The 26,196-nt window shown below is 48.6% G+C and overlaps 1 protein-coding gene across 1 annotated transcript in view; it reads left to right on the plus strand.

The window, feature by feature from the left end:
- The window catches only part of LOC144792662 (solute carrier family 2, facilitated glucose transporter member 5-like), an 842,308-nt gene that overhangs the window by 716,874 nt on the left and 99,238 nt on the right, over positions 1 to 26,196 (plus strand). The window lies entirely within an intron of this gene.

Genomic DNA, 26,196 nt, shown 5'->3' on the forward strand with positions numbered 1-26,196 from the left:
TATCCAGAGTAAAATCTGGCGCTCCTTCAGATAGCTGCCCGCCCCACATTTTAAAAGAGTGCTTCCTGGCCCATCCAACCCCCGCCCTTACAATTTTGAATAAATCCCTGACTCTTGGCTTAGTTCCGACAGCCTTCAAAGAAGCCATAGTCATTCCACTTCTAAAAAAACCGGGGGCTGACCCAGCCTGTAAGGCCAACTTTCGTCCGATCTCACTGTTGCCCTACCTAGCAAAAGTCCTTGAGGCACATGTGGCCAAATGTCTGTCCAACTTCCTCGAGGAATCCTCCTGCTTCAACCCCCATCAGGCAGGCTTTCGGCCGGCCCATTCAACCGAATCAGTAGTCACGACAGTCCTGGACGCCCTGCGCGACTGTGCGGACAGACGCTCTCCACAGGCCCTGGTGCTTTTAGACCTCTCGGCCGCATTCGACACGGTCGACCACAACATCTTGGTCGACCGTGTCGAACAAGCCGGCGTCAGGGATCTTGCAGCCGGTTGGCTGAGATCCTTCTTGACTGGCCGCAACCAAACTCTACGCCTTGGCGACTTAATGGGCACCAAACAGGATATCACCTGTGGAGTGCCACAGGGCTCCTCCCTATCTCCTCATCTATTTAACCTTTACATACTCCCTCTGATCCAGACCTTGAGAGACAATCAGGTGAGAGTCTTCAACTACGCAGACGACTTACAGCTGCTGTTCACCATCGATAACTCCGAAGACTCTATACGGCACTTCCAGTCCACAATGAATTTCATTAAAACCTGGATGGACCAAAACCAGCTTAAATTAAATCCGGGCAAAACGGAACTAGTCCTGACTGGCGACAGTGGTAAGTTCTGGGGCCCGCATTATTGGCCTCCCGAACTGGGCCAAGCCCCAACACCCACTTTGTCAGCCAAAACACTAGGAGTCACTGTGGACCGTGACCTATCCCTTAAAACCCAAGTTGGTCAAGTGGTCTCCAAATGTTTCTTCCAACTGAAGAAAATTCGGAAGGTACGCCGCCTGCTTACATCCGAGGCACTCACCCAAGTGGTGATCGCTACTGTATTGTCCCACCTGGATTACGCCAACTCCATCTACCTAGGTCTTCCCAACTACCTAGTGAAGCGACTCCAGATGGCACAGAATCATGCAGCAAGGTTAATTTTGAATCAACCTAGGCGCCAGGCAGCCACTCCCCTCCTTAAGAAACTACATTGGCTCCCTGTGGCCCAGCGATGTGCCTTCAAAACCGGTTGTATAATCTCCAAGTCCTTATACCACAAAAGCCCACTATTCATCAACAATTTGATCTCCAAATACACCCCATCCCGCAACCTTCGCTCACTCCACCAGAACCTCCTGCAGCCACCTTCCTTCAACTTAAAACGCGCAGGAGGCCGCAGGTTTGCCATCCTTGCCCCCCGCCTGTGGAACTCTCTCCCGTTGGAGACCCGGAATTGTCAGGACCTCCTCTCCTTCCGGAAAGCCTTGAAGACCTGGCTGTTCCGACAAGCATTCCAATAATCCTCTTCCCTTTATGTTCATGCTATTACTGATCATAGCGCCAAGCAACCAATCGGTGATAGTGCGCTCTAGAAATACTTTTATAACATAACATAACATAACAACAGCTCCCTTGTGTAGGCAAAAAGGTCCTTCGAGCCGTCGTCCACATTCACTCCCCGGATCCGGATGTTATGGCGCCAGGAGCGGTTTTCTAGATCTTCCAGGTGGGATTGGAGATCTGACTGTTGATCGTGGATCCTGAGGACCTCTTGCTGTAGTGCCGCCAGTCCGGTATCTTTCCCATCACTCTTACCCTCAAAGTCCGCGACCCGCTCTCCAATGGCGCCCATGTCTTAACAAACCTCCTTGATTTCCATGGTGAACTCTTTCTTGAGTGTGTGAATATCTTCACGCAGAGCTACGAACATGGACTCAAGAAACCCCTTGGTGATGGGCTCTGCACCCTCTGCGTGCGTTGATGTCTGGGCAACGGTGTCCGTCGCCATGCCGGAGGTTGCCTGTCCAGTCTGTGTCTTCGCAAATAAGTCTTTAAGGGTCTTGTCTTTGCGTCTCCCTGCAGAGGACATAGCTCACCTCCCCGGGATCTGAAAGAGTCGTAGGAGGCCCCCAATAGCCTGGTCGTACTGCGGGAGTGAACCCTGCCTATCGGCGTGTGCTGGCCCGAAGTTCAAAGTCTCTGGGGAGGCCGAATGTCGGATTAAATAATAGGTGGTGCCAAGGTTAGTCACTCCATCAGCCCGGCTCCGGGGTGAGCTCTCGTCAATGTAGGGCCTCCTCGCCCCACTCTTCTGGCAGCAGACTCCCGTGCCCCTGGGCAGGTGCGGCTATGTGGCGGCACCACGTACTTCTCTCTGACTCCCTCAGTTGGGTGAAGATCGGCTGATGAGCTTGACTTCAGTCGCCACCCTTGCTGACCACTGACTCGGTGGTTTCACCCCTCTCACTCGGCCGGGCCTCAGACACTTAGTCTCTGCCCAAGCAGTCCCACCTCCATGCGCAAAGCCACAATGGCGCTGTCTTTCTGGCCTCTGCAATTGCGGCCGCAACTGTAAACTCCCCCTACAAAGATCCGGGGCCCAGGTGTTGAAAGTTAGGCTGAAACCGTCAACATTATCGGCGCCCCATTGCTCTTCTCGAACCCTTTAACGCACATAAACAGCCGCCATTTTGAACACCATGGCTTCCCTGCCCTTTGCTGATAGCCAGCGCGTCTCTCTCCCTCTCCTAGCCTCGCAGGCACCCCCCCCCGCATGCCGACAACCCCCTCGCCCTCACATGCCTCGGGTCATAAACCCCTCTTCAGCGCAGCTCTGCCTCGGAATCCCATCCTGTTCCCAGCACGACACCTCCCTTCATTCCTTTCATGGTCCCAGGTCCTTTGATACAAACCCCCTTTTTCCCTGTGTGCCCGTTTGTCTTCCTCGTTCCCAGGCCACCACCTGACTCTGCGGATACCGTTTATTGCCCCCAGTACAGTAGGAAGCTTCCTCCCATTAAAGGACCCTCGGGTCAATCAAAGCCCCCACCCTACGAGATCCGATCGAACCCCACACATTCCGTGAATCGGCGGAATATCCAGCTGCGCGATGATCATCACCTGTTGTGACCGGGGTGGGAACTTCAACTGTAACTATGTGTGGGAACGGGCCTGAAGGGGAGGTTCCGAGGATGTCTTTCCGTACATCAAAGTATTAACGAGAATGTGTTTCATGCAATAAAGTGATTAACTTGTGTATAAGAGGCCAGGCCTCAGAGATGCAGACAGAGCACCTCAGAACGATACCTGCTGTCTGTTTTGCTGTGTTCTCCTCCGGAGAGAATAAAAACCTTGTTTCCTGCCTTCCAGTCTCCAGCGCCTGCCTCTTAAATAGTTTAACTTCTTTGTGGGTTCAAGAGGCGACACCGCCGGGCAATACTTAAGGATCTTATATTCTGGTTGGTAGTGCCACCCGTTTACAATTGGCGTCCCAAGCGTGGGGCCCATCAGCGACCCGTGGATCCAGTGGGAGAGGTCCTGACGACAGAGTGAACGACTGCAACGATCGGGAACGCGTCTGTCCGATAGACCCTCGTCTGACAGCCGATCATCCGAACTTCACTGGTTCCGAACAGACCTCTCTCGAGTGATCTACGGTCCTGACTGGGAACCATCAGGAGTGCCGCGAGGATAACGGAGAAGAGAGGACGATCGGGCGCTGGATTCGGAAGACAGGAAACTGTCCATGCGGTCCGGGTAAGGTCGTGTAATCACGACAAGTTGCGAAATGATTGCTTGATTGCTTGATTGTTTAAAAAAAAATACTAGTATTGCTCTTTTTATTTATTTGGAGATTCACTGTCTGCAAACGGAGAAACAACGGGCTCTCTCTTTGCAAGCAGTGGAGGATAGGTAGGGCAGCAGCCGTGCTTATTTTTTTTTCTCCCCCACTCAATAATTACTTGAAACTGAACTGTTGTTCGCAAAACTATTGTTTTCTGGAGATTCTCTGTCTACAAACAGGGAAGAGACCACCCTTTTTGCAGATAGTGAAAAGGGTAGGTAACGCAGATCTTTGCGGACCTACTCATTCTCCCCATTGAATATTTATTGGTCTTTTTGTTATTTTGATCCATGAGGTATTCACTGCCTGCAAACAACGTAGAATAGAAATATTCTGTCCAGTCTTTGCACCTAGTGATAAGATAGGCAGTGCTGACTTTTTAGTCCCTCGTTACGAGCCGTCATGTCTGTCTTCTCCCCACTGATTAGTAGCCTGTTTAGCCCGGAACGCTTATTAGAGATGGACCATCCAGCCCCGCTGGAAGGCACCCCTAATAAGGACATGTTCATGAAGCATGGATTGACCGCTATAGCCTATAGTAAACTATGGCATAAATATACGAAAAAGGGTCAAGAAAGTCAGTGGCCCCTGATAGGATCCTTCGATGATGATAAAATAAAAACGCTAGAAAATGCCCTGGGTAAAAACAAGACAACACCCACTATGCTTGACAGTTTCGGCATGTGGCGAAAAGAAACTGAACAACGTAAAAAGAAAACTGAGAGTAGGTTGGAAAAAGAGCTGCGAAAAGCAGCCCACCTAGCTGCCCAGAAACTAGAAAAAGAGATAAAGGAAAGAGAGAAAGCTAAACAGAAACTAGAAATGGAAACATCAAGCCAGTGTCCGGTTAGAACTCCCTCCATGCTCTACCCTGATTTACCCTCGAAACAACGAGCCAACGAGGATCTGCTGTTAGGTCCTCCTATCATCTACATGCCCCCTCCATATGCCCCTTCCCAACCCTTGGCGCAGCACGCGCCACCCCCAGGTACAAACGAAGGTACCGCCACAGCTTCGGCCCCAATGGCCTCTGTGCCAGCCGAACCCCTTGTATTAAAAACCGCATCAACAACAACGTTAGACGACCATGAGACTCGAGGGGCTGGCCCTGCAAGAACAAGCAGACTAAGCAAAGATGAGCGAGCGGGGATCGACAAAATAGCAAGGACACTGGTAGAAAGGAAGGATGATGAAGAGTACATCACAGATATGTTCAGCTCGTATACAGGGAGTCACAGACGACATTTAACCGTACGACTGTGTTATCATGTCTTGAATGCATACGAGGACCGATATCGAGACAACGGTCCCGGGAGCCTAACGACTCTGTACCGGAAGGTCGATATCGGGGATGAGGGCGAATGTGATGTGTCGGACCTCCTTACGCGTACGCTTGAGGTTTTCCGCCACCTCACTGAACGAGAGCCGGGAGCTAAATCCGCGACCTCCGTAGTGACCAAACCACCAACCGAGCAATCTAACACCATGATGCCGATACGAGAGGCTGCCCCTTACTGGGTTCCTCCCCGAGGTACAGGGACTCACGATGATGCAAACAACCAAGATGCGAAGGGAAGGGTAGTGTACAACTGGGTCTACCAGCCATGGGACCGGCAAGAGATACTGACATTCCGGAAATCTCTGCCCGACCTACGTAAAAACCCCACTGCCTTCTATACTGAATTGGGTACAGCCCTGGGCTCAACGATTATGACCCTGGCTGACATCGACTTGTTCTTCGGGTTATGTCTACCAGCTGATGTGTGGAAGCAAATCCGGAAAGTCGACCACCTTGAGCTGTTTGGACAAACCTGGTCACAACTCAATGACCTGGATAAACAACGGGGACCAGGACAAAAGCCTTTGAAATCCATTCTAGACCTTCCAGATAAAATCGTAGAGAAATTAAAAACCCTGATCCCAGAAAAGAAAGTGGACTGGTCGATAGTAACAGCCTGTCGCCAGAAACCCCAGGAGGATGTATCAGAATACTTCTCCCGGTTTGAAACGGTGTTCTCCGATTACAGCGGCCAGGACATGACCACTGCAACCGGACACCATCTGTTTGTCCAGAATTATGTTAAGGGCCTGTCATCGGAGATCTCCCAGAAACTACAGGCCAGGGAGAGTAGTTGGGCAGCCTCCAAACCTACAGCGATTCTCCAAATGGCCCAATATTATGAACATCAGAAAAATGAAAACGATAGGGCAACAGAGAAAAAGAAGAAGGACTTGAAAGAGAGAGTGATGATTGCCAAACTACAAGGGGTGACTATAGGACAAGACCAATACCGGGGAAACTACCAGACGAACGTCCCCAAGACTACATTTCCCCAAGACCGCACTCTGACTTCCTACAGTGGACGCACAGACCTTAGAGAGAACCAGTGCGCTTTCTGCAAAGGGACTGGCCATTGGAAATCCCAGTGCCCAGTTCTTCTGGAAATGATCAGAAACAAAGACCCCAGGGACGTAGCAAACGGACCGAGACCTAAGGGACAACAGCGAGGGCCCCCAAATGACGCGACTAACGACAGATCAGGCAGACCAAATACGTTCGATCGACCCAGGCAGAACCAATATCAACAATCTGACTATGAAGACACCCACAACTTCGCATAGGACAGCCAAGGGCAAGGGAGGGATCCAGTCGAGCTCTATGTTGACCAGCAGGGCCCTTACGTCACTGCTAAGGTCCTGGGTACCAAGTCACCATTTCTGGTAGACACTGGCGCAACACGTAGTGCGTTATCTAAACGACTGATTCCAAGGGCACCCTTGTCTGGCTCACTCATAACATCGACAGGTTTCGATGGAACGCCCTCCACCAACCCTTTGTCTGCCCCGATTCTCTTTGACGTAGAAAACAACACCACCGACACCACGTTCTTGCTCTCCTCCAATAGCCCTGACGCCATTATGGGACTTGACTTACTGAAACACTTCCGAGCGACGATCAGGTGTTCTCAAGATGGAGTTCGAGTGTTTCTTTACGACAACCCCGTTCTGCTTAGACATTGCTCTCCCCGACACATGTTTTCCATCACCGACGTTGACGCATCCCTGCTTGACACTCTGCCTCCGTATCTGTGGGCCAAAGCGGATTCGGACGTAGGGCGTATGTTAATTGACCCAGTACACATTACTGTCCGACCAGACGTAACACTCCCAAAACTCCCCCAATATCGGATATCGCCAGAGGGCGAGAAGGCATTGGTAATGATTATCCAGTCACTGATAGACGCAGGAGTGGTAGAGGAAGTGGTTAGCAACATTTGCAACAGCCCTATCTTGCCCATTATCAAGAAGCAGGGAGAGGGAGATGAGAAAGCATACCGCTTTATCATCGACCTCCGAGAGATCAACAAAGTGGTGGTACCCCAGTACCCTGTGGTCTCAGACATCACCACCATCCTGACCTTGATTCCATCCACTGCCACCACCTTTACCGTCATCGACCTCAAGAACGCATTCTTCTCCATCCCCATCCACCCAGACAGCCGATATCTCTTCGGCTTTACCCTAAAAGCCCGCTCATATAGGTTTTGCCGAGCGCCTCAAGGCTACACGGAAAGCCCTAGCATCTACAGCCAGGCCCTCAAAAGACAACTAGACCAAGTCCAGTTACCCGACGGAGTGGTGTTGGTACAATATGTCGATGACATCCTTTTGGCAGCCGACACCACCCCTCTAGCGGTTACCGCCACCATTCAACTCTTGCACTTCCTTGCGGAAAATGGCCACAAGGTCTCCAAGAAGAAGTTGCAATTCTGCCTACCCCAGGTCACTTACCTAGGCCACCTTTTGTCCAAAGACGGAAGAAAACTCACTCCTGATCGAATCCAAACCATTCTAGATACCCCTGTCCCTAAGACCCAGAAGCAGGTTCGCTCCCTATTAGGCCTCACCTCCTTCTGCCGACAATGGTTACCAAACTTCAGCCTCGTTGTAAAACCACTGCTTTCTCTGCTAAACAAAGACGTCCCTTTCCCACTCCCGTGGACCCCTGAGTGTCAAACTTCCTTCACGGAACTGCGAGATGCCCTTTGCTCAGCCCCTGTCCTAGGTACCCCTGATTACAAAAAGCCCTTCTCCCTTTACACTCACGAAAGGGAGGGGTGCGCTTTATCTGTCCTGACCCAGGCCATCGGCCCTAAGCAACGACCGTGCGCTTACTTCTCTGCCACTCTTGACCCTGTCGCCAGAGCCTTGCCTGCCTGCCTTCGAGCTGTAGCTGCTGCTGCAATCTCTATCCGACAGAGTGAGGGGATTGTACTCTCGAATTCCCTCACGGTACTGGTACCCCATGCAGTCGACACCCTCCTGAACCAAACCAAGACGCAACATCTGACGAGTGCACGACTGACTGGATACGAACTGACCTTGCTTGCCCCCCATATCACCCTGAAAAGATGCACCACACTGAATCCGGCAACTCTGTTACCCTTGCCAGAGAACGATCCCAATGTGCACCCCGTGCATGACTGCGTGACTCTTACGGACGAACAGACCAGGAGTAGGGTCGATCTCAGAGACACGGCTTTCCCTGACCCCGACGGGGAGCTGTGGGTGGACGGTTCTTGCATCAAACTCTCCGATGGTACCACTTCCGCTGCCTATGCAGTCACCACGGCTCGAACCGTAGTAGAAACAGCCCGCATCACCCAGCGATCTGCCCAGGCAGCGGAACTGATTGCTTTGACACGAGCCTGCATCCTGGCAACAGGAACCACAGTGAACATTTACACCGACAGCCAGTATGCCTTCGGGGTGGTTCACCATTTTGGGCTCCTTTGGAGGGAAAGGGGATTCTTGACCTCACACGGCACACCCATTTTGCACGGGGATCTAGTCTCCGCCTTAATCGAAGCTGTCCTCCTCCCCAACAAGCTTGCCGTCATCAAATGCCAGGCACACAAGAAGGTGACAGACATTATTGGACAGGGAAATGCACTAGCCGACATCACCGCCCGAACGACAGCTGAAAATAGGACGACAACACATATGTACGTGACCAGATCACAAGCGGAAAAATGGACTGACGTTGGAGACACTATCAGGGACATTCAAACGGCTAGCACACAACACGAGTTGACTGAATGGACACGGGTGGGATTGAAAGACGATGAAGGCTGCTGGCGGACAAAAGACACAAACAAATGGTTGCTACCTGATTCATACTTGATTCCCATATTGACCATGGCACATTCCCCTGCCCACATAGGATCAGCCCCCATGATCGAACTTGTCTCCAGGGTTTGGCACAATGATAAGATCCCAGATTCCGCCAAACGCCTGGTCCAACAATGCTTAATATGCCTGCAACACAACCCCAGGAAAGGAACTGTAGTACCCCGGGGGGGATTTGGGGTCCCAAACCACCCATTTGAAGTCCTGCAGATGGACTACATCCAGCTAGACAGATGCCAAGGCCTGAAATATGTACTTGTTGTGGTGTGCGCATTTAGCAAGTGGGTGGAAGCATACCCAACCCGTGACAACACCGCTATGGCCACTGCAAAGGTTCTGTTAAAGGAGTTTTTCCCCCGTTATGGCCTCTGTCGTGTTTTATGGAGTGATAATGGCCCCCACTTCATAGCCAAAGTTATCCAGCTCATCCTAAATGGGTTGGGTATTAAACAGAAATTCCACGCAGTCTTCCACCCCCAATCTGCTGGGCTTGTCGAACGACACAATGCCACACTAAAGCTTAAACTGGCCAAAATAGTGGCTACCACGGGCCTGAAATGGCCAGACGCCCTCCCACTGGCATTGCTATCGATGCGCTCTACCCCCACCCGACATCACTTAACTCCTTATGAAGTTGTCTTCGGTCGACCCATGAGCGTCTGGTCTGCCCCGAAACCAACTTCCATTCATGACGTTCCGGACGTCCTAATGTCTGATTATCTGTATAAATTGACTGAAACTCTGTCTGTCATTCATCAGCAGGTGCAGCAGGCCATCCCCGATGCTTCTAGGGGTCCGGGTCACGCCATCCAGCTGGGGGACTTCGTGCTGATCCGGAATTTTCAGCGATCAAAGAGTTTGGAACCCCGGTGGACGGGCCCCTGGCAAGTGCTGATCACCACTCGGACAACCCTTCGAGTGGAGGGGAAGAAGCACTGGCTGTACGCCCATCACTGCAAAAAGGTCTCCCCAGCCCTGGCCACGACAGACACCGTCAACACCCAAGAAGAGCTCCTGAACCAGGACCGACCATCGTTGAATTGCTATCCTGACACAGAGACACTTGAACTTTCAAAACATCCTGACCCCACTGTACCATCTCGAGAAGGGTATTTCCTGCGTCGAAAGGAGGGAGCTTCGGCTAAGTAGGCCACGGACTAGGTTAAAGGATCTCAGAACGGTGACCCAAACTACCAAGGGTTACCTGGAGAGAAGCTAAACTAAGTCTGTGGTCCTGCCCACTACCGAGCACCTTGAAAACGAAGATGATGGAAGCGCCAGATAAGAAGATGATGGAAGCGCCAAATAAGAAACCGACGGAGACAGCAGGAAATACCCACTACAGAAATCCGAGAACAGACAGACTTCATCGCTCAAAGACAATTGCACTCTTCATCACAATCCTCTTCTGTTTTCTCCTCATGACCACGCTCTGGATTATGGAAGAACATGCACCTGCTCACGAAACATTCCTAACCACTGCTCAACCTACCACCATGAAGGAACATTATCTGATTTCGCTCCCTCCTCAACTAAGAGAGAGGCGAAAGGAGTTTTGGAACAACTCTTTCGTGCAGCTACTTCACCAGCACAATCTTGCCACCAATACCACCAACTGCTGGATCTGTGGGTTGCTACCCCATGCCACTGGACATTCAATACCATTCATCCCTTCACCCTTCTCTGCCCACGGCTCCTGCCTTGCTTGGCTGATCCTCCTGCAAGAGAGCTATAAGGACAATGCCACCTCCAGCAGAACTGCAGCACATTCTTCTCACGGGGTCGGGCGAAACAAGACAAAGACACACTTCTGCCTGCTGACCCCCAGCGACTCGATCCACATGGACATCCCTGAAAAAGAACGAATTGAAATGCAGGTGTTCAACAATCCAACCAGACCCACCTTCTCCTATCTGCGGAAACGAACGGCTGCCACTCTGACTGTGGCCCTATCGGTCATCAGCGTCACAGGCCACATGTGTGTAGAAGGACTTGGGACGCAGCTGGTGGGCCGCAGCGCTTGCCGCTTTACCAGAACTTTGGATTCCACGGACCCACCTTCCTTTGTGTCGTCCCCAAACATGTATTTCGTCTGCGGCACAAAAGCCTACACCTGGCTCCCCAAAGGCTGGGGGGGCACCTGTTTCATCTCCTTCGTCCTTCCCCCGACTTATGTGGCACCAGCGAATCACCATAGACAAAAACGAGCCAAAGACATTGAGCAAGCCGACTCAACGGGAGCGCAGTTCCTCGATGCTATGAAAGGACTCGTCCCCCTCTGGGGCCCGATGGCAAACAGCCGTGCCATCCGACATCTGACTCAGGCAGTTGAGACAACCATGAACATCACAGCTGGTATCTTTGCTAACAACACTGCTGAGCTCCAAGCGGTCCGTCTGGTGGCTCTTCAGAACCGCCTTGTTCTAGATGTGGTTCTGGCGGACCGTGGAGGAGCATGCCGCATTATTGGGTCCAGCTGTTGTACATACATACCGGACAACTCACCCTCAGTGTACAAAGCCATCGAACATCTTCACAGACTCTCTTCAGAAGTCCGCCAAGAACAAGAAGAATGGTCACTCGGTGGTTGGTTCTGGGACACCGTTAAGAACTGGGGCTGGAGACTGCTCACCATTATCCTGGTTCCTGTAGTTGTAATATGTGGTTTATGCTTAGGAATTCAATGTCTGCCACCTCTGTGTTCTTTATGTGCGAGTTGTATTTTCCCCAAAACTGTGGACTTTGGAAACGAACACATGAGAGCGTTGTATGATGTCGAGGTTAGGAATTTGATGAAAATTGACATTGAGTAAGCAAGTTGGCTAGATATGTTGAAAAGGGAGGACTGTTGAAAGTTAGGCTGAAACCGTCAACATTATCGGCGCCCTCTTGCTCTTCTCGAACCCTTTAACGCACATAAACAGCCGCCATTTTGAACACCATGGCTTCCCTGCCCTTTGCTGATAGCCAGCGCGTCTCTCTCCCTCTCCTAGCCTCGCAGGCACCCCCCCCCCGCATGCCGACAACCCCCTCGCCCTCACATGCCTCGGGTCATAAACCCCTCTTCAGCGCAGCTCTGCCTCGGAATCCCATCCTGTTCCCAGCACGACACCTCCCTTCATTCCTTTCATGGTCCCAGGTCCTTTGATACAAACCCCCTTTTTCCCTGTGTGCCCGTTTGTCTTCCTCGTTCCCAGGCCACCACCTGACTCTGCGGATACCGTTTATTGCCCCCAGTACAGTAGGAAGCTTCCTCCCATTAAAGGACCCTCGGGTCAATCAAAGCCCCCACCCTACGAGATCCGATCGAACCCCACACATTCCGTGAATCGGCGGAATATCCAGCTGCGCGATGATCATCACCTGTTGTGACCGGGGTGGGAACTTCAACTGTAACTATGTGTGGGAACGGGCCTGAAGGGGAGGTTCCGAGGATGTCTTTCCGTACATCAAAGTATTAACGAGAATGTGTTTCATGCAATAAAGTGATTAACTTGTGTATAAGAGGCCAGGCCTCAGAGATGCAGACAGAGCACCTCAGAACGATACCTGCTGTCTGTTTTGCTGTGTTCTCCTCCGGAGAGAATAAAAACCTTGTTTCCTGCCTTCCAGTCTCCAGCGCCTGCCTCTTAAATAGTTTAACTTCTTTGTGGGTTCAAGAGGCGACACCGCCGGGCAATACTTAAGGATCTTATATTCTGGTTGGTAGTGCCACCCGTTTACACAGGGCGTCTCCTCCTCAAGGCCGGGCAACAGACTGCTATTCCTCCTGATGTACTGTCGCTTAGTTCCCCAACCTCAGTCAGACTCCGCCCGCACTGCACAGGCCTACCGTGTAGCTCTGTGCTGCAGGTCACCTCACACCCCATGCTCCTCGAGTGAGGCCCACTATGTCGGATTGGCAGTAGGCCCGCCGCCGGAGCCGCAGGCCACCCGGTCTTCCCCGGGCTCGATAGCACTTCCTGGGTCGTGCACACAATGGCAGGCAGGGTCACTCCTCCAGCCCTATCGTGGGCTCATACCGCTGGAGGATTGTCGCAGCACAGAAACCTTCCCTCCTGCAGCGGCAGCCACGATCAGTGCAGTCCCCTTGCTGCCCGCAGAGCTCTCCTTGTACGGCCGCCTCCGATGCTGCAGGTCTCCCCAAGATGGCAGCCCCTACTCCGCTCCTCCGCACCACCTCTGTTCCCAGCCGCAGGAAAGTCGCCAGGCCACCGCCGCCAATGCCGTCTCAGCAGGCCCGCTGCGCCGATGTCAGCCCACTGGATCAGATGGAGATGATTGGGCCTCTCAGTGCTCGGGCGTGGCATCCGGCGTCTTGCACCCCCAGTCTGCGCCTATCTCGGCCTTCTCCGAGCACCCGAGCTCCACAATGTCAGGCCTCTTCTGGGCCCTTGCGGGCCATGAAGCCCAGTCGGGGGGAGGGGGTGGGCCCAGCCATGGCTGCTCCGTCACTCGCCCCTGCTCCGTCCGGGTGCTAGGCCGCCACGCCCCTTGCTCATGTACCCCGCCGGGCTCCCAATGTGATTCTCCTGCGGGGAGCACGAAGGTGCCCGGAGTAGCCCACGGCTGCCGCCGCGTGGGTCCATAGACTGGTATGCCGCTCACCCAAGATGGCGGGCAGACTTCCCACTGCGGCTTCTCACCAGGCTCCTGTGCTCACAGTCTCTCTGCTCCAGCGCCCCCAATCGTACCGATGTCTCCACTAACGGCCGCCTCCTCCTACGAGCAGCTCAAAGGTCAGTCTTTTTCCGCAGCGGACTCTCGCTTTCCTGCCTGCAGTCTCAAGCGAACCAGTGCGGCTCCGTTAGTTATGCGCGCTGTCCGCTCACGGCAGGGTCGGCGCCGGCATATCAGCATGCACTGGCAGCATCTCCACTCAAGGCTGCCCCCACTGACATCAGGACCTCTCCAGCCCCCAGAGATGAGCCGGGCTGTAACGGCCCACAGGCCGGTGCTGTGTCAGACCGTTGCCGGGAGCTCAGGAGCAGTGCCTCTGCTCACTCCGCCATCTTGGCCATGCTCCCAACTGTGTGTTTACACTGTTTTGCGATTCCCAATGGCATCGCAAATTGCGAGGCTCATTATTAATAATTAGCCTCTTGCAATGTGCGAGCCCATTGTGAATGCCATCCCAAGGTATGGTGGCCTACTGGGCTCAGCAGACCACCATGTCTGAGACTGCTTTCTAATAAAGCAGCGTTTTTTGTTTTTTTATTGCAGCCCATGTTCCTTAAAGGAAAATGGGATGCATTCAAAAATATATATATATATATTAGTTTCAATGTTTAATGGCAGGCAGTGGTCCCCGGGACCACTGCCTGCCCTTAAAAAATTCTTTTGCATGCATGTGCTAAGGGGAATGGGTCCCCTGGGGTCCCCTTCCCATTTAGAAATGCATTACCACCTACTTGAAGTTGGTGGTAATTACGAGTGTTTTCATATGATAAGTACATTGTTTTGAGACTCGCTGTTTCGAAGGGAATGCCCTCTCCAAACAGCGAGTTGGAAAACCTATTTAGTGAGTCGCAAAGAAATTGTGACTCGCTAAATAGCCTCTTTACATGGCCCAATATGTTTTTGCATGCGCAAACGGGTTGGAAAAACCAATTTGCGCATGCAAAAATGGGTTATACATCTGGCACTTAGTGCTCTGGTACATAATGTGCAATCATCTGCAAATTAGATATTTTGGTACCTTTTGTTTGCAGTTGCTGTGGAAATGAAGGGTTCTTGTTCTTTGTGTTTCCAATGTTTCTGCATATGTATTCCCCCTGTATATTTCACTTTTGACTATCTGGATTTAGGTCCTTTACTGTAAGCAACTCTCACCACTGAGTCTCACTTACAGCACATTCATGGTAAATGAGCTGGAAGTGGTAACCACCAGCGTCTGCCTTTTAAGATAAGGCCTTTGCAGTGCCACTAGGGGAAAAGGCTCTCGACTGGTTTGATGTGCACATGTGAGTAAACCTGTGTGTGCGGGCTGCATATGTTAAGACTATTGTTTTATGTACCCTGGTATCTGCATACAGGTAGTCTGCTGCAGAAGGGGCCCTTCAAGGATCAGTATTTACATGGGGAAGGTCTTATAATGTAAGTAGGCATTCATAGTGTAGGTCAGTAATGATTTCTGTAGCCTTGTGATGCTTAAACTGCATTACATATTATAGGCAAAATCTGCACTAACGGACAGTTTTGCCACACATAAACAGCAAAGTAACAATCTATGGGTAAGCATGCAACCCGAGTGTAGATCCACAGTCACTTACATTGTACCTAGACTCCTTGTGACACTTTAAGAATTGTCATACTTCCCTGGCTTAGCTCATAATCAGATTCCAGACCTTTGTTCCCCCCTACTGGACCCAGATATTTACAGTGCTGCCTATCAGAAGGATCAAATGCCTCTCCACACAACAGAAACAGCTGCATTGCTCAACTCGGTTACTGGGAAAGGAGGGGGGGTAGGAATTCTGCATCTGTTAAATAGCTTGTCCCACTGCGCTTAGGTTGGGACAGCTCAGACCCAGAGAAAAAAAGGAGGCGAGCCAACCAGTCTAACATAGGGGGGACTCGCTTTTGACGTTTTTATGGGAAGGAATCAGTCAGCTGTGTCAGCAAGGGGTGAAACTGGGACTCTCAGGGAAACCTTTTTCATAGAGAACTTGAAGTTGCTATAGGGGAATGCCCCAGAATGCAGTGCAGCAGGTTAGGACTTTCCACTCCACTTAAAAATTATTGCATAATAAAGAGACCGATTAAAAGGCGCTGGCCCTCGGAGCAACTATGGCAAAAGGATACCCAGCTGGAAGGACTGGAAGATGTTGACTCCAGCTGACCTCCAAGACTGGGTTGGGTCTCTCCAAGATCTGTTGCACTGACTCCCAAATGTCCCCTCAGGAACCATTGGATAAATGGATCTCCTAGGGGACCCTGGAGGGTTCCTCAGAGACTGCTGTTGACTGTTTCTGCAGCTTGGTGACCACCATCAGGAAGGTTCACTGACTTTGCTGACACTCAGGTGCCCTGCAAGATGGCCAAAGTCGTGGGGGCTAGGAATTATGACAGGGAGGGTGTTTTACTGGTTGGCTGTGGAGGGGCTGCATAAGACCACCCTTTTCAGCAGGATGGAGCTCCAGGAGCCCAGGCAGAGAACAGGTCTAATGCAGGGAGCCATAAAACTAAACTTCCACTCATCAGATATATATAAATGCCCCTGGAGGTTGAGGTCTACCACCAGGGGAGAAGGGAGCCTCACAACAGCAAAATCAGTCCTACTGTGCATAAACAATAGTCTGATTAAGAAGAGAACAAAGGGTTTAGTGCTTTGCGGTAGATTTTAAAAGTCGCCACGTGGATGGCCAAGCCCACGTGAGTCAGCAAAACCTTATTGATTCATTTATCATGGGGAGAGATGTGCACTGGAACTTTTCTTGTGGAGAAGTGTGGTTCAATGGTTAGAGCGGCAGACCCTGATGCAGAGGTCTGATCCGGGATCAGGGTTCAATACCCCCCTCGGCGGGTCTTGGGCTCAATTTCCTCGGACCTAATAATTCTCGCATCGGTGCCTATTCTAATTATGGGTCCCACTCTGCAACTCTGGGCAATAGCTTGCTTAATCTCCACAATGGCCCCAACAGCGCTGGGATGCCTGGCTTCACCTTGGGGGTGCCCAGGAGTGGACATTTCACAGGGAAAAGCCAGGAAGGGTTCCTAAGCGGTATACGGACAGCGCTGGGACACTTCCGTTGGAGGTAGCTGTGCGCTCTACAAATGCTGGCATTTACATTTTACATTTTTCCCCAGATCCTCTTTCGGCCCCAGGATACAGCTCACAGCCCAGCCCACGCAGTTTGCGGGGCTGGGGGAGGAGAAGAGAATGTTTATTCTCAGGGTCCATGGGAGAACGAAATATGGAGGGAGAAAATAACCCATAGGGTAGTGCAGGAGTGGGGTCTTCGAGCTGCCCCAAGAAAAATGCAAACACCAGATGCCCCTTCAATGACAACCCCCATATACCCCTGAGGGGTTCAGGACCCCTCTGAGGTGTATGAGGGTATCACCAACAGCATTTCCATCAATGTGATTGTACATGTTGGTAGTTTAATGCATAGTGCTTTGTTGGGTGTGTTTTTAAAAGATAACGCACTGACTGACCAATAAATTATTGATTGTTGTTGCAGGACCTAGGTGTAATTTGATGCTGACCACAATAGAACATGGATTGGATACACTAACCAGATTCTATCTGGTCAAACATTTTCCCTTCTAACTTTGGTCATTTAAATCCCAATACACCATAGGAATATACTCCGAAAGCCCCAAGGACCCACTGGGGAGGCACTAAGAGACTCACAGGGAGGCAGACAGAGCCCAACAGAACGGTCCAGTCCAGGTGCCACTAGTCAGCTTGGCAATTGCAGGAAAAGGCTTCTTGTAGCTTGTTGTGTATCTTTAACAGAAGGTAGGTCAGCCTTAGAAACCTAAGGCAGGTTCAAACCTCTTCTGATCTTTCACAGTTCCATATGTGTTCTGAAATGAGTGCCTGGAGGCCACATTTAAGCCTGGCACAAGCTAGTTGGTGGGAATGACCCGCGGGCTGCCCTAACCACAGGGTTAACTCTATCCACTATGGGCATTTTCAAGATTGCTGCACATAGCTTGGGCTCTAATTACTGGGGGGGGTGTATCTAAGTGCACACCATATGATGTATGTAAACCCATCAGACCTGTCAAATGGATAGTGACACAGTAATGTCAGAAAGAGGCCCATTGTTACAGGAGCCTGTCTAGCTTGGTTGGCAAAAGAAGGGCCCTGCCCGAGTGTACGCTAACATTTGCCTGTTAGAGGGGAGACGTCTTTGAAGTGCACCCAAGTGTCATGTGAAAAGCCACAGCAAACCTGTTAACACCTTCGGCACTCATTACGAGCTGGTTTCGTCAGAACGGCTCTGCGCCGCCCACTCGCGAATAATTCCCCGCCTGTGCGGACAAATGAATCAGTGGGCGGGGTCGTAACGAGACGAGCTCATCATGAGCACAGCTATACCATGACTCATGACGAGCTGGTCCGTCACGAGCACCGCAGCGCCGTGCTCACCCTCACCCCCCGCACCATGGGGGAATTACCCCTGCAGCGAAGGGGTTAAGCAGGATGCTAGGATGACATATACGATTTGGGAGAACCTGATACAGATACCACCAACACAGGAATATGATCTTTTGAAGCATGGCTGTTTCCTTACAAACATTGGCCCATTTCTACTGAATAAGTGCTGATAACTTACTTAAGAGAAACACAATCATCTGAAGAAGAAAGAGCTAGGTCAACTAAGAGGAATCGAAGAACTGTTCCAGAGATCTGCTGTTTCCTATTGCGATCCACACACATTGAGATTACACTATAGTGCCCTGATGAAAACGCGTTTGCTGTGCCCACATGATTGTAAAGAAAATTAAATCAAGAATTTTCTGCTCACATTGAAAACAGTAGATTGAATATCATTGAAAGTGAACGTTTTTTAGGATTATATTGCCTCTCATCTTTCTGTTATATTTGTATTTAATTTATGCCCATGTGGCAGCTTGTCATTTGAGGTGGGCAGTATACAATTTGTGACTTAAGAGTGACTATACTGGGTGGTGCAGTAAGTTGTGCCTTGCTGCCTTTCTTTTAAGTATGGGCGAAAAATCCATTCCGCTTGCGGAGTTTGCGGATTTTCGACAATTTCACGATCTGCGAATCTCGCGAAATTGCCGAAAAAACCGCAAATCCGCTCAGGAGCTGATTTTTTTTCCCCGTTTGTAACATTCTGGCAGGATGCTCCAGTCACCAAAATTAAACCTCCACAGGAAGCACTTACACAGTTAAGGCAGGTAATGGCGCCGGAAAGCTGCCAGAGTTGAAGTTGCTTACTTGCAGATATTCTCTGACCCTGTCCTGACCCTAAACAGCCGGGTGCCCGAGGCAGGGTCAGAGAATAGTTACAAATGGCGCCGGCAAGCTGTCAGAGTTGAAGTTGCTTACTTGCAACTATTCTCTGACCCTGTCCTGACCCTAAACAGCCGGGTGCCCGAGGCAGGGTCAGAGAATAGTTACAACTAATTCATGCCCGATTTGAAGCTCAAATTCAGTAACGTTTTAATCAGCCCAAAACATTAGTGAGCATGGTCGAGGTTAGGCAGGTGTGCTTTCTCTCCAGATCTACCGTCTACAATTAGCTGTAATCCTTGATGGAGGTCTTTGCATCCACGAATTTCTCGAGCGCAATCCCCCTGTATTTACTTTGATCAGGAGGCTGCTTTCTCCTCATCTGCTGCTCTGATCCATCTCTGACCCTTTACAAACAAGAGGCATGTGAACTCGCATAGAAGCCCCGCCCTTTTGGCCCCGCCCCACACACACTAGGGTATGCAACGTCTTCCCGCCCTTTCCCCCACTATGATGGACAGCTCACTCGAGGGACCTCGGCGCGGTGGCAAAATTGCAGACACATGTGGTCACTGGACACAACTCTTTTGGCCCTTTACGCAGCTGTAGTGTAGGAAACGCACTATACATTTACCCAACGAGGTAGCACGTACTGATTAGCCAGTAGAAAGTACTCCAGTTGAATTGAGGTATGGCACAACACGGTGGCATCTTTGTGGATAAATATGCAGGCAGTATTCATTCTGGCATGATGCTCCTGTCACAAAAATTAAACCTCAACAGGAAGCACTTACAGATATAAATAAAGCAGGTGTCGGAGTTGAAGCTCAAATTCAGTAACGCATTATAATCAGCCCAAAAAACTAGTGAGCACGGTCGAGGCAGGTGTGCTTTCTCTCCAGATCTGCCGTCTACAATTAGCTGTAACCCTTGATGGAGGTCTTTGCATCCATGAGTTTCTCGAGCGCAATCCCTGTGTACTTCCTGTGACCAGGAGGCTGCTTTCTCCTCATCTGCTGCTCTGATCCGTCTCTGACCCTTTATAAACAAGAGGCATGTGAACTTGCATAGAAGCCCCGCCCGTTTGGCACCACCCCACACACAATAGGGTATGCAACGTCTTCCTGTCCTTTCCCCCACTATGATGAACAGCTCACTCGAGGGACCTCGGCGCGGTGGCAAAATTACAGACACACGTGGTCACTGGACACAATCTTTGGCCCTTTACGCAGCTGCAGTGTAGGAAAAGCACTATACATTTACCCAACGAGCTAGCACTTACTGATTAGCCAGTAAAAAGTACACTAGTATATAATTGTGCAAATCCGCGAGTTTGTGGATTTTCCCGCAAACTCGTGGATTTTTTTGCCATTTCCCAACATTTCACAGACCGCAAATCCGCAAAATGTGCCCATTCTTACTTTCTTTGTCTTCTGCTAAGCAGGATATGACATTCACTTTAATATGACATTCAGGCAGGATCTTCCCAACCCCCCGAATATTCTGTCTGGCTCATTCATGTCCATTCAAATGCTAATTACTGCTGGCCGAAGTGGGAGAGAAAAATGCATATTTAGCTTCCATGGATTTCCGGCAGTGGAAAGGTAACTTCTTTGTTGCATTTAAAAAACATCTGATTTCACCATTGTCTTGGATTTTTAAGAACCTTAAAAATAGTTGTCACATTATTTTGGTAACTAGCCCCTTCCTGGGAGACAGTATTAGTATTTCATCTTGCATCCCAGTGTTTTTCTATAGAGCAGCCAGCATTGCTACAGTAAAAATAGCTTTGCCATGCTAGTCACTTTAAAGACATGTTGAACATTCAACTTCAACTAAATACATGAAAGGGTGAAAGAGTAAAGTTCAGAAGACCAAATGAGAATCATTCCACAACAACCTAATCAAAACACAAATAGATGCACAAGGTCTGTAAAACCAATTCAATTTGTTGACCTAAAAAATGTCAGGTCTCTGTGGCTGTCAACAACAATTTATTTGTAGGATGAATATCCTCACCCACCCTTATATTGCAGGCTTCAGCATAGGGTCCTGATAGGGTCAGTTAATGGGCAAAAACACACTGACCTCTTTTTATCAATTGGATGAAGGTACTCTCTCCCCTCTTAGTTGTCATCTACTCACTGGGGACACTTAATAAAATTACTTATCAGTCCACCTTAAAGCAGTTTTATTGTTTCACGTTCATTATTCTGCACTCTGCATACCTCAACCACACCCCTCACTCACATAGGACCCATATTATACAAAAGACAAACTCCCAGATATCCTTCCCCTTCCTCTTCATTTAGAAGGGCATTGCAGCCCACACCATAACATTGGAATGATGGTGTGAGGATGGACCATTTCATGACCTTGTGCATCTCTTTGTGTTTTAACATTAAACTTTTACAACTCCTAATTTTAGATGGCATGCACCTCTTATAGGCAATAAGGCCTACTTAGGTGTGACTTAAAAAACAACTAAAGAAAGGTTAGGCCTGTCTAAAGATCTTATTTTGAAAAGTCAAATGTGTAGTTAAAACCTGTACAGCCAGGCTACTGGTGGCAGGCCTGCAATCATGTTTACATTGTTAATGTTGTCTATGGCACCATGGGTGCTGTGGTCCACTTGTGCCAAATACTTTACAGGCCCTGGGTGCACGTTGGGTGCATGTTGGTACCATATATTTTATAGTTAATTTAAGTATGCCAATCAAGAGTATGCCAATGTTACCATGTTGAAAGAAGCACAAGCACTTTACCGCTGTTTAGCAGGGTAAATGAACCAGCCACAATAATAGGGTTCGCCAACAAGGCAAAGCAACCTCAGTGTCACCATGCAAAGATGGCAAATTTCCATCACTATTGTATTGAATATTTCTATTGCAATTTGGTACCTCTTTGTGAGGAGTCAAGGCAGTTTATGGTTTGTCAAGTACGTCACTAATCTATTATGCTTCTACTCAATGTTTGTGTTGAAGGTTTTAGGAAGATATTGGATGAGTGATGAGTGGAGATTTTTGGTGTTGTGTGTGGGATGTTGTCCAGACTTGATGCAAACAGCACCTTTCAATTGGAGCATTAATCAAAAAGAGAGTGATGCTGCCCCAAAGGTACTGGGAGGAAGTTCTTGATGATGTTGATCAGGTGTTTAGGATTTCATTGATTAGATTCCCCACATGCATCATTATAGGTTAGGCAGACCACTTCTCCTATCCTTTAATATTGCATAGGAGTCAACAGATTTCCTACTGTTGAGTGCAGTCAAACAAGCAACTCTGAGCCTCTGGGGCAGGAAAAATACACCCACCCATGATCATGGCTGCACAGGGTATGGGACAGATATCGCTGGGGCTGGTAGGTACGGGTGATCGCTTTGAGCCACTGTGGAAATCATGCTTAACCATTTTATCTACAGAATTTACAGAGGTAACTTGTTCCTAGTACTTACATATCACCAACCCGCCTGCACAGTAAGACCAGCCACAGGGAGATGGATGGATTTATATGTCCATAAATCATTGAGGTATTGTTGTCCTGTGATATGCACATTTGCAATACTACAGAAGGGGTTGATGGGTACAGGAGTTGGGGGGAGAGGGTTGCGTAGGATATAGCTGTTTTATGTTTTTATTGAAATCCAATGTGTATATGTGATATAATGCAGTGATTCTAACCACACTCCAAAATACTGATATTATATCTCCTCACTCTTTAACAAGCCCTGTCGGCCGTGTGATGTATTTGGATGTACGTGTATTGTTTTAAAAATACAATGAATAAAGTTCATTCTAAAATTGTGAAAAAAAAAGAGAGTGATGCATATATTTAACAGTGTATATAAACCAAGTGACTTGTAGTCTGTGAGGTGTTTGAATAATGATTTCTGGAGCAGTTAGTTCTTTATTGCCTTTTTGAATTCTAGTGGCTGCTATAGTGGTTTCTCTTTGGGCGCTTGTTCCAGAGCTTGCACATCTAAACAGAGAAAGATCTACCTTTAGATGTTTGACTGCAAGTCCTATCTCCTAGATCTCCCAGAGTGTGATGCAGAGTGCTCTATATGAGATTCATCTTGCTACAGTTAACCAGTGTGCAGCTTTGAGAGCTGGGGTAGTATTGTCCTGCCTGCACAAGTTTAGGACTTGTCTTGCAGCAACGTTTGAGGTTTTTTATTTTTACCTATTAGCTTTTATCATTATCTGATATAAAGGTCATTTTCATTGCCAAGCCATCACAACACTGACATTTTTACAGAAGCTTGTTTAATGGAAAATACGTCTTAGAGATCTCATTGGGAAGAAAACATCTCTGTTCAATTTGCTTAGGTTTAGAGAGGATAAAGTCACTGATCACAGCAAGAAATTCCATTAAATTTGATGTGGCGGTTGGAAGTCATAGTATTGGCGGCCATGATGGTCGAGGGTTGAAATACTGTCACTAACCACAAACGAGAATTTCCATTCTTTCAAAGTTTAATATAAAATGACTCTTTAGCACCAATTGGTAGATTGGAAACAGGCAATCGCCTACTCTGTAGGTATGAACACCTAAAGGTTTTATTTTATCTTTAAGATGCTCTGTTTTTCATTTGCATGGTTGTAGCATGTGAGCTTGAATGAGATGATAAGTTGTGGAAGTTGTTATTTGTATAAATGAAATAGAAAAAGAGCAATTGTTCATTCCTGAGGGATACTTACCTTAGAAGTAAATGGCGCCCAGCAGAAGGGTTTAAATATTACAATATAGACTCTCTCTCAATGAGGTAGGATTTTATCCAGTTGAAGACAGTACCTTCAATCGATGTGTAATTTTGTTTTGTAATAGTAGTTGGTGGTCTGCTTTGTCTAATGCTTATGATTGGTCAAGAAGTCCAGTTGTAGCTCATGTCACATCTGTGTATGAGGTCGGGCCACATCAAAATTGACTCTGATTCTGTATTCCTGCCTAATCTGATCCCTGTCTGTCTGTATGGGAGAAGTTTGAGCCGTTCAATCAAGAGTGAACTCAAAGAGAATGCTGCCTTTTTGAGGAGCATACTTAGGAATGGATAGTTAGATATTGATCTGTAATTTACCGGGTCTGAGTGATTAAGCCCCTGCTTCTTTGGAAAAGAGGTAATGTGTGATCGTTTTAGTTTAATTGGAAATTCTCTCATTGATAAGGTCGATTTCGTGATTGCTCTGTAAGCTAATAAACACCAATGCTTCTGCATAAGAACACCTAGGTGCAAGTGAAACTAGGTGGCGGTACCCACCTCTCCTCAAAAGGGCCCACAACAAAAGGACTGAAACAGGCTGTGTGCTTGCACCAACCCTGTTCAAACTATTCACGGCGGACCTCCCAAATGTGCTTGATACCTGCTACTCCCACTCAAAGGGTAGGAGGGAGAACTTTAACCAATCTTATGTACGCAGACGATGTAGTTCTGCTCAGTCTCATTCACCTCGGTCTTCAAAACCTACTGACGGAAATGCAGAAATACCCCACAGAAAACAACTTAAAAATAAATTTGAGTAAGACAAGGAAAATGACAGTAATTAATAAAAAGAACCCACAGAGGAACTGGTTCCTCAGCTGCACTAAAATCGACCCAGATTGTGAGTAAAAGTATCTAGGAGTGATATTTGACAAGGAAGGGCCGTTCTAGCGCCAGAAAGAGGAAATAAGATGGAAAGGTCTATTGACCGCCATGACAATGAAAAATCTCACAAACCAACTGATGGGAACGACTCTGACCCTGCTATTGAAGGTAGTCCAAATTTCTCCTCTTGATCACTTATAGTAGTGAGGCGATGCGGGGAAGAGTCGCTAAGGAGCTGGATAGCCCGCAGGTTAAAGCTTATGGTACTATGTTCTGCCTCTCGCTCTATAAATCACCCACTCAAATAAGGTTGGAGTTTGGCCTTCAACAACAAGTCCTAGCCAGGTACGGTGCTTATATCATCCGTTGGCATAAGATTAGAAGTGCCACTATAAACATGCTAAGCTATCTGTTGTGGCACAACATACAACACAGGGAGTTCTCTCAGGCAGGAAACTATCTTCAGTTAGCCTTGGAATCAACCAAACTCTGGTCTTTGGGATGTGCAACTCGGCTACCCCAACTTAAAAAAACTAGTCTCTAAAAACATTAAACTAATTTCCTTATTGGAGGACAAGGCGAGCTTCTCGAAAATATCTCATGCCTGGATGACCCTCAGCTCCTATAAATCACTCGCCCCACAACCATACTTTAATCAGGGATATCCTATGAACTTCCTAAAGTACAGACTGGGGATTTTTCCATGCACCCAGCATTTATCACCATGGCTGAGGACGTAAGGACAAAACACTTGCAGGCTGTGCAACTGCAACAATTGCGACATTGCGAAGGACTGCACCAAGCGCGGCAACAGTTCCTGAAAGAACCCCTTAAACAGAAAGGTATCGGCACCGGAAGGCAAGCAGTGCTGGCCTGCTTAAACCCAACAAATATCCAACTTAACTGCAGATTGGTAAAACTTCTGACGGTGGCTGAACTAAAAATGCCAAAAAAAAATAAAATGTTCCACAAAGCCCGCCGCCACAAGCTGATGGGTAAAAGGACTTAGCGGAACCTTAGTAAGGAGGCCTACCAGCAGCAGGGGAACAAATCTTGCAATAAGCAGTCAAATTTAAAGATGCAAGAAATGGGCAAGCAGGGCTGGAGGAAGGACATTCTGAGAGAAGCACATTATAGCATCCATGGACTCGATGACTTTTTTTTTTAATTAGCACAACTGAACCGTGATTTTAAATGTGTAATGAACTTCCCTTCTTTGGTTTTATTGGGTTTTAAACAAGGATGTTTTAGATATTTTGTAGTGTTATAATTGCAACGGTTTTAATTAACTATGCAAAATAAAAATGAACTTGAAACTTGGACTTGAAACTGTAAGCTAAGTCCTTAGAGGTTTCTTGAGGAATCCATATATACATGTTTGGTGGCCAAGGGTCTACAGGAAATCCTGTTACGTTTATGGTTTTATTCATATCAGTGTTTTCCTTATTATGAGCGAAAAAAGAAGCACGTTGTATGTTGCACGTTTTAGGAGGTATGGTCTAGCATTGTTTATATCAGGAGGTTTTATTCCCTGCTTTTAGTGGAAAGTGTCTTTTGGGTCTTTTCTTTGTTTATGACGTGACCTGCTAGTGTTTTGCAAAGCTCTTTCATGTGTTCTATGCCCGTTGATGTGATTGCTGATTTGCA

The sequence above is a fragment of the Lissotriton helveticus genome, chromosome 11, assembly GCF_964261635.1.
Source record: "Lissotriton helveticus chromosome 11, aLisHel1.1, whole genome shotgun sequence".
Taxonomy (NCBI): Eukaryota; Metazoa; Chordata; class Amphibia; order Caudata; family Salamandridae; genus Lissotriton; species Lissotriton helveticus.